Genomic DNA, 9,677 nt, shown 5'->3' with positions numbered 1-9,677 from the left:
TACCAGAGCTCCTTTTCTCTGCATAGTGATATAAAATGATCATATAATTCAGTAAAAGAAGTGTGCTAGGATAAAAGCAGTTTTTTTAACAATTATGCCACTGCTATCTCATAATCAAAATGACTCATATGTAATTGTGCAGTGGATTTTTCACAGATAAGCTTTGATGAGTTTGGACAGGTCTCACCTTTTGCACCCAGTATTGCATCCCCCTCTGCACTTCCAGTACAGGCGAACAGACATTCTAGTCATTTGAAACTCTGTGTTGTTTCTTCTCATGCCAACCTAGGTCTTTATTCATGATGTGCCTTCTTTGTGGGAGACCTTCTTCCTCTGCTTCTCCTAATATTTTTCCCTTGATCCCAAGCCAACAGTTATAGACTTTCTACTTTCTTCCATGCCTACCATTAGAGCTGTACTTGTATTTCCCTGGCACTGACTTTCATTTTTGCAATTCCATGGCTTTGCAATTGTTTTTCTGAGAGAGATTTCTATTCCTAGGCTCTAAATTTCCTAAGAGCAAGAACTGTCTTTCTAATTGGTGACTGTGCAGGCCTTTTAGTGAACATATGTAACTGTCATGCAAACGTGCTGTTTACCTATCCCATGGTCAGTGTTATAGGTCAACATGTTGCATTCTCTTTGCAGCCTCATTATTGAATAAGAAACAATGCCTTTGTGCAAAAGCCAGTCTCATTCCTTCATATAGTACTAGAAGGACATAGATAAAGGCACTCACCTTGAATGCCATGTTAAGGTATCAGATCATATTATGCACACAGGCCAGGGCAATCCCCAGCCCCCATTAAAACTTCTCCTTTTTCTATCTCTTTCTTTCCAGCATATTATAATTGTGAGTTTACACGTCTCTCTCACACTGGATTGTATTTTTTTAAGGGCCAGGATTAGGTTTTCCTCAATCTCATCTTCCACCCAATGCCTTATACCTTCCAGAGGACACATGGATATTGAGTCAATGGACATTAAATTTACTATCATTGTTAACATTTCTGAGTTCTTACTAAATGTCAGGCTTGTTCTACAAGTTTTACATATAGCAACGCATGTAATTGTTAGAATAAGCCAATGGGAAAAGTACCATCATTATCCTTATTTTACAGAAGATGAAAGGAAGATACAGATTATTTAAATAACTAAACTCAACTTGCATAGCAATACGTAGCAGGATAGGGATCTGCGTCAGCACTATGTCATGCAACCTTCCTGTGAATTATAACATAGTATTCAATATTTAAAAGGAACCCTGGTGGTGCAGTGTTTTGAGAGCTCAGGTACGGACTGAGATAAGTTGGTGGTTTGAACCCATCAGCCGTATCTGGGGAGAAAGATGTGTCAGTCTGCTTCCGTAAAGATTTACAGCCTTGGAAACCTATGGGACAATTCTATTCTGTCCTTTTGAGTTGCTGTGAGTCGTAATTGACTGGATGGCAATGGATTTGGTTTTGGGTTTATTCAAAATTGATCATGAAGGTGGCACAGAATCAAGAAACATTCCATTCTATTTTACATAAGGTTACCATGAGTCAGAGCTGCCTCAATAGCAGTTAACAGCAACATTCAATATTTGCCATGAGGCTCTATAATGAGGAACAGTTGCAAATGAACCAACCCTTTCTGGTTTTGTCAAAGGAGTAATGTTGTAAGATAAATGTAGCATGAAGCCAGAAATACAATTCCAGAAAATAGAATCCAAGAGGATGACTGCATTGTTTGGTCACATTAATACCAACTCAAACATAACCCTCACCAACTTACCAGACCCTGCAAAGCTGATGAGAAGATACCTCTCTTGGAGGCTCCTGGTTTTTTGTTTGGTTGGTTAGTTTGAATTTGGGCATGTGTGTTTCATATGCATGCATGTGCTACTTGAGGAATCTATGACGGGTTCCTAAGGGATACTGGTGATAGGTTTTTGTATTCCAGACTCTCTAACTGCTTCCTGCTGCCTAGGTCTGAATCCCAAACAGGTCCTGAACTTGTCCCAAACTTCCAAAATAATGTCATCTCACTATAATGGTAAAAACATTGGATCTGGTTTCAAAGAAAGCTTAGTTAGAATACTACTTCTGTCATTTATTAACAAAATTCCCTTGGAAAAGTTATTTGATCTCTCCAAGTTTCAGTTCAATCTCTTAAGTGCAGCTAATAGGAGAGTCTTATTTATACAATTATTGTGGAGATTTAAAGATATAATGCATGTAAAATAATTAGCCCAGCACCTGGCACAGGGTACCTACTCCTTGAATGTTAGCGAGTATTTGGAAGAGTAAGTAATGTTTAAGTGTATAAATAATTGAAGGGAAAACTAATTTGCTCTGTAAACTTTCACCCAAGCTACAATTAAAAACAAAGAAGAAGAAGAAGAACTAATGCTCTCTCATCAATATTTCCTCACCAATAATCTTTTTAATGGACCAAAACCAGCTAAACAAAGGAATTTTCTCATTAAAATTTCTGCTTATACTTTTGAGCTGCAAAAGAATCAGAACTGTCCCTAAGTCTGCTCTACTTGTCCCTACTACTTGTTCTTGGTGGGCGTTCCATGGTCTTCCCACTCCTGGTTTTTGGTGACTAATGGGAGCTCTGGTAGCATAGTGCCCAAGGCGCTTGACTGCTAACCAGAAGGCTGGTGGTTCAACCCCACCAGCCACTCCTCGGAAGGAAGGTTGGGAAATCCTATTTCCGTAGTGATACTGCCTTGGAAACCCAAGGAGGGGTTGCTATGAGTCGGGGCCAACTCGACGGCACATAACAACAACAACAACAACATACCCTAGTGAAGCCCTTGACATCTTCTGTCAGTGTAATGATATCATCTGCAGTAGTTGGCCCATTCTTCCAACATGACAGCATGGTCTTAGCTGGAGTCATTGCCTGCTATCACTGTAGGGACCATGTCAAGTCTGGTTACCATTGCTCTTAACCTTGTACAGATAATATACATCCCACTTGCCTCATATTTGTTCCAAAATACTATAAGTGGACTTGCTTGGGACATTAACTTTAGTTAGCCTTCTGTAGGATATTAAGTGATTTTGTCTTCACGGCTCTGACATCATGTCAAATGTATGAACATTGGCCTGAAGCTTAATAAATTTCAGCCATCATATAGTCTCAACTTTTACTCAGACTGCAATTCCTCTGCTTAACAGAAAACAGTCACTCACCAGATGAAAACAATTTTCCCACGTGGTACGTTCATTTTATTTTCCAAAGTGTAAGCAAAAGACTGTACCTCTCACCTTGCAGCTATTGCAGAACATAAGGAACATTGCCATCTACATGGACCTCACAGGAAATGATGCACATTCCTCAAATTCCTCACAAGACAAGAGGCCTCCCTGTGTCTGCATCACACTGTGCAAACATAGGAAGTGCACAGCAACAGCAAGAACATAGACTTAAATATGCCAGTGTTGCTGGGTGTTGGACTTGGACTCCCTCAATATTTAATCAATTAAAATTTAGTAACTGAGTATGTACTATCTATAAGGAAATGTGCTAAGCACTGGACTTATAGCAGTGTAGAAGACAACCTTATATCAATAAGAATTGGGTTTTAAATTTTATCAAGGATATACAAGTAATCCTTTTAATTGTAATTGTAATACATTCTGCAAAGAAGTACAAAGAATGAAAGAATACAAAACATAAGACTGGACCTAAACTGGGAGGTCATCAAAAGCTGCTCTAGAAAATGTGATTTGAGTTGAAATAAGGAATGTGAATAGAGTGAGCTTGGCAAAGGTGCACTCAAGACTTTCTAGACTAAGCTGAAAACAAGCTGCAGGACGGAGCACAGGCAGAAGGAGAATGCTGCATTTCAGGAACTAAAAGAAGTGCTGAAGTGGCTGAACTGCAAAACAGCCTGGAGGAGGGAAACACACTGATGTGATGAGCAAAAGTCAGAACACACAGGTCTTGTAGACCACATGAAAGATTTTTAATTTTATCCTACAAGGAAAAAAAGAGAAGCCATTGCAGGTTTAAGCAAGAAGTGATAAGATATGATTTGTCTTCCAAAATATTTTTTGGTCATGTGGAGAATGAAAGGATAGGAGAAAAGAACAGATGAGAGGAGACCAACTAAAAGGCTGTTGCTGTGATATAGCAAAGAGTTGAATGTAGTGTAGCCTAAGGTGGTGGCAGGGCAAGTCTTGACATTGGATGAATGAGCCAGAGGATGACCTGGGAGGATTCTAGTCAGTCAACACAGCACTGCAACATACCCAGGAATTCGAGCACCCAGCATCAGAACAGTCAGTATCAAGAGGAAGACCAGTAAACTGACAGGGGATCACACTGAAGCAAAACCAGAGAGCAGTGAGGGTTTGATTGAAGACCATGGCAAATGGAGAACCTCTATGTCATGGAAAGGGGCTGCCATGACTATTCACCTCCAGATAACTGTTATCATGTAAGAATGTGTTCCTAGTATCACTAGATCTTAAATAAATAAATAAACCTCACTGCCATCGAGTGGATTCCAACTCATAGTAATGCCCTTTGGGTTTCCGAGGTGGAAAATCTCTACATAAGTAGATTGCCCAGTCTTCCTTCTGTGGCGTGGCTGGTGGGTTTGACCCACCAATCTTCTGGTTAGCAGTCAAATGCCTTAGGCACTACATCACCAGAGCTCCTTCATTAGATGTTAGGAGAAGCCAAATACATATATTATTTAATGTGAAACCTCCCAATTTTTACACCTAACAACTAATTCAAAAGCACTAAATCTGTATGGCTAATTAACATATGCATTACTGGGCTGCCATTTTGCAACCTCTGTTCAACAGTATCATTAATATCACATGCAAGTAAATTTTGCTGAAGAAAATTAAAAACAGTTGCAGCACTGCATTGACAAGGAACTGCCAAAAATTTAAGCTGGATTCAAGAGGACATGGAATAAGGAATATCATTATTGATGTTAGATGGATATTGGTTAAAAGAAGAGAACACTACAAGGATATTTACCTGTGTTTTATTGACTATGCAAAGACATTTGACTGTGTGGATCATTACAAATTATGAATAACATTGCTCATAATGGGAATTCCAGAACACTTAAATGTGCTCATGAGAAACTTGTACATAGACCAAGAGGCAGCCATTTGAACAGAACTAGGGGATATTGCGGGAGCTCTAGTAGCATAGTGCCTAAGCCACTTTACTGCTAACCAGAAGGCTGGCGGTTCAAACCCACAAGCCACTCCTCAGAAGGAAGGTTGGGCAATCCTACTTCTGTAGTGATACCACCTCAGAAACCCCAAGAGGGGTCACTATTAGTCTGGTCCGACTCAATGGCAAATAACAACAACGGGATATTTATTGCATGGTTTAAAATTTAAAAAGATGTGCATCATGGATGTATTCTTTCATCATAGTTTTCAATCTGTACACTTAGCAAATAATCCTAGAAGGTGGGCTATATAAAGAAGAACACAGCCATGGCATCAGGATTGGAAAAAGAATCATTAACAGAGAGTTTTATGTTTGTGGTTTGTAACTGGGGCTGTATAGCAAGGATCATGGAACTGGAGCGGAATCGGGCGGTGTTTTCGTTCTGCTGTGCATGGGGTCGCTATGAGTCGGAAACGACTCAACGGCACCTAACAACAACAGCTGGGGCTGTGAAATCAAATGTGCTTGAACTATTGAGAGTAAAACCAATCTGCTTTATAGATTTGCACCCAGATCACAATAAAAAATCGAAAGAAAAAAAAAAGGTAAGGAAAAATTAAAAAGAGGAAGATCCTCAACAAGATAGAGTGACCCAGAGACTGCAGCAATGAACTCGAACATAGCAATGCCTGTGAGGATGGCAACGTTCTGGGCAATAGTTCATCGCATTATATTTAAGGGCATCATGAGTCAGACTGTTTCCATGGCACCTAGCAACACAACCGGTTACTGTAGTTATATTGTTAATGGAGTCCCTGGCTGACACAAATGGTTAAGTTCTCACCTGCTGAAGCTGTAGGTACCTCAGGGAAAAAGTACAGTGATCAGCTCCTGAAAGTTCACAGCCTTGAAAACCCTGTGGAGCAGTTCTACTGGGACACACATGGGGTTGCCAAGACAGAATTGACTCTATGGCAACTTCTTCACATTTTCTTTTGGTTTTATGTTGTTAAAATCCTTATAAAAATAACCCTTTAATGAATACAGCACTTCAGTATTATTCTCAAATCTATTATATTATTTCTTCTACTCAGCAATCTTTAAAGCAGATATTATTAACTCCATATTAGAGATGAGCAAATTGGGTTCAGAAAGATTAATTAAGTTGCTTAAGATTCCACTGTGAATAAATAGTAGACCAAAAATTAGAATGCTAGTCTTTACACTGAAAGGTCAATATTCTTTCCACAATATCACCACTTGCATCTTTGAAAAACAGACTTCTGTATTGCTGTTCATCTCCACCCCAATAACTGTGACAATTCTATATCCCTTTAGTCAGAGTAACAAAGTGCTCCAAAATATTCACGAAACACAGGACTTCCAGTTGATAACAAATCATCTAGCACTTGATCATATATTCCATTGGACTCTTAATTGCAAAATGTCACAGGCTAGTACTCCCCAATTATTTCTTTTCTAGGGTCTGAGTTAGAAGCAAATTTCCTTGAATGCAGGGACCATCATGTGTGTGTGAGAGAGAGAAAGGGAGATATTGAGAGAGAGACCTCTGGTCCCTTTAATCCTGAAAACATTTATCTTTATCATAAGCATGCTACGTTAGAAAGAAAGAAAGACAGAAAGACAGAAAGAAAGGAAGGAAGGAAGGAAAGAAAGAAAGAAAGAAAGAAAGGAAGAACAAGCCCAACCCATTGCCATCAAATGACTCCAATTCTTGGCAACCTGTGTGGGGCTTTGATAAATGCTTCTTGAAATGAATTTAAAATTAATACAAATTCATTGAAATTTCACAAATAACACTTTCATATACTGTTCTATATTTTGTGGTAAGCAAAATATTCCAACTCCAAAATAATAATTGAATATCTGTAGTCTAACTGCCATCTATAGGAGCAGTTCCAGTTTACTTAAGTACAATATTTACCTCCAATCTAGATAATGATTTCAGTTCATCCCAGACCACTATATACAACATGGATTCACTTTGAATGAAACTCAATCTGGACTCAGTTTTCAAATTTTATATCAGCTACACTTACCCTTGTGTTCATAGACTATAAAGGGAGATGTTAGTTCCATCAGGAGCTAGGATGGATAAACTATTTTCTTCCTTGCCCCTGAACCTCCTAATCTATGGAGACTTGGCTCTTAAGACCAGAGCTCAAGGAACAAGGCCAAAATGGCCAATGGGAGCTTTGTTACCCAAGTGTCATTTATGCTTGTCTATCTACACCATGTTGGGCAATTGTCATGGAAACAGCCTCAGTCTGAATGTGAGGAAGACAAACGCAAATGACAAGAAAGAAGCAATGAAAAGACACAAACTGAAAGAAGCAAGGAGGAATTTAGGCAAACTACAGGTAAACCCAGAGATGAGGGAATAGATAAGTAGTAGAATTACAGGGAAATTTGAGAAACATTTAGGCACAAGAGTGCCTAATGAAGGCATAACATTTCAAGTAAGTCTAAACAGGCCCCCAAATAATGCTGATGGTCTGTAGACCATACATTTAATAGAGTACCAAGGACTTTACATGTACTAACTTACTTAAATCCTCACACCAAACTATGAATTTGGCACTGTTATCATGTGTTAAATGATTTCATTTTACTTGAATCAACAATCAATACCCACTGAAGCAGCAGTCAAGAAGTCACATGTCATTGGACATGTGCTTACCACAAAATATAGAACAGTATATGAAAGTGTTATTTGTGAAATTTCAATGAATTTGTATTAATTTTAAATTCATTTCAAGAAGCATTTATCAAAGCCCCACACAGGTTGCTAAGAATTGGAGTCATTTGACGGCAATGGGTTGGGCTTGTTCTTTCTTTCTTTCTTTCTTTTCTTCTTTCCTTCCTTCCTTCCTTCCTTCCTCCCTTCCTTCCTTCCTTTCTGTCTTTCTGTCTTTCTTTCTTTCTAACGTGGCATGCTTTGTTCTTCAGTTGGTGAGTCACTTATTGTGAAAGTAGTACCCTGACAACTGTGGTGGCAAAAGTACTAGATGTACAGAGTTAGGACTTGAAATTCCATTCCATCAATAATGAACTATGTGGCATTGAGCAAGTCATATCAGTTTTGTGACTCAGCTCCCTCATCTGCATTGTGGAAACAAATATCTATTTCATAAGATTCAAGTAAGGATAAATAAAATGACCCATGAATGAGAATGTGAAGATGTGGCTGAAAGTGACATGTTTTTTAAACAAAAAATAATCATAGTTAACATTCTGAATACCTTACTATATTCCAGGCTTACCAGAGGACTTTTACACATATTATCAAAAAACAACTCTATGACTAAGGAATTATTATTATTGTCATTTTATAGATGAGGAAGCTGATTTATACAGATTTTCAGTAACTTGTCCAAGGTCATTTGACTATGGAATGCTAGGGAGGCAATTCATCATAGATTTCTTCATTTTATTCTCAGAACAACCCTGCAAAGTAGGTATTTTCAAAGCTATTTCATAGATGAAAACATTGAGGGTAAGAGATTGATAAATTTGACAGGAGGCATGGAGGAGAAAAAGAAGATGGGTGTTTTGGAAACTGCAAACTACTTGTGGTTTGTTATGTCTGTTTGAGAAATATGCATGTTGTTGTGTCATTGAGTCCATTCTGACTCATAGCAACCCTATATAAAAGAGTACATTTGTCTCATAAGGTTTCCTAGACTGTGATCTTTATGGGAGCAGATATACAGGTCTTTTCTTTCATGGAGTTTCTGGTGGGTTTGAGTCACCAACCTTTCAGTTAGCGGCCAAGCACTTGACCATTGCATCACTAGGACTCCTTGGGGAGGAGTGTAGGGTTAATAAATAAGAGAATGGATCTTAAAGACAGACTTCCTGGGTTCAAATTCCAGATCTGTCACTTACTTACTTGACTTTAGCCAAGTCACTTAACCTCCATATGTTTCAACTTCTCTGTCTGCATAATAGGCATGATTTTGTTGTTAGTTGCCAACGTATTGATTCTGACTCATAGTGACCATGTGTACAACAGAATGAAACACTGCCTGGCCCTGCATCAGCCTCACAATCCTAGCTATGCTTGAGCTCATCACTGCAGCCACTATGTCAATCCATCTCATTGAAGGTCTTCCCCTTTTTCTCTAATCCTCCCATTACCAAGCATGATAATCTTTTTCTAGAGAGTGTTCCCTTCTGACAATATGACCAAAGTAGATGAAACCAAGTCTGGCCATTCTCACTTCTAAGGAGCATTCTGGCTATACTTCTTCCAGGACAGATTTGTTCATTCTTCTGGCAGTCCATGGTATTTTCAGTTTTCTTCAGCAACAACACAATTCCAAGGCATCAATTTTTCTTCCAACTTTCTTCAGTCTTCCTTATTCATTGTTCAGCTTCCACATGCATATGAGGCAATTGAAAATACCATGGCTAGGATTCAGTGCACCTTAGTCTTCAAATTGACATCTTGCCTCCTTAACACTTTTGTAGCAGATTTGCCCAATACAATATGACATGTGACTTCTTGACTG

Source organism: Orycteropus afer, unplaced genomic scaffold (genome assembly GCF_000298275.1).
Source record: "Orycteropus afer afer isolate SDZICR_OR568_19922 unplaced genomic scaffold, OryAfe1.0 scaffold00025, whole genome shotgun sequence".
In the NCBI taxonomy this organism is placed as follows: Eukaryota; Metazoa; Chordata; class Mammalia; order Tubulidentata; family Orycteropodidae; genus Orycteropus; species Orycteropus afer.
The sequence above is the reverse complement of the archived record's forward strand: the minus strand, read 5'-3'. Positions refer to the sequence as shown.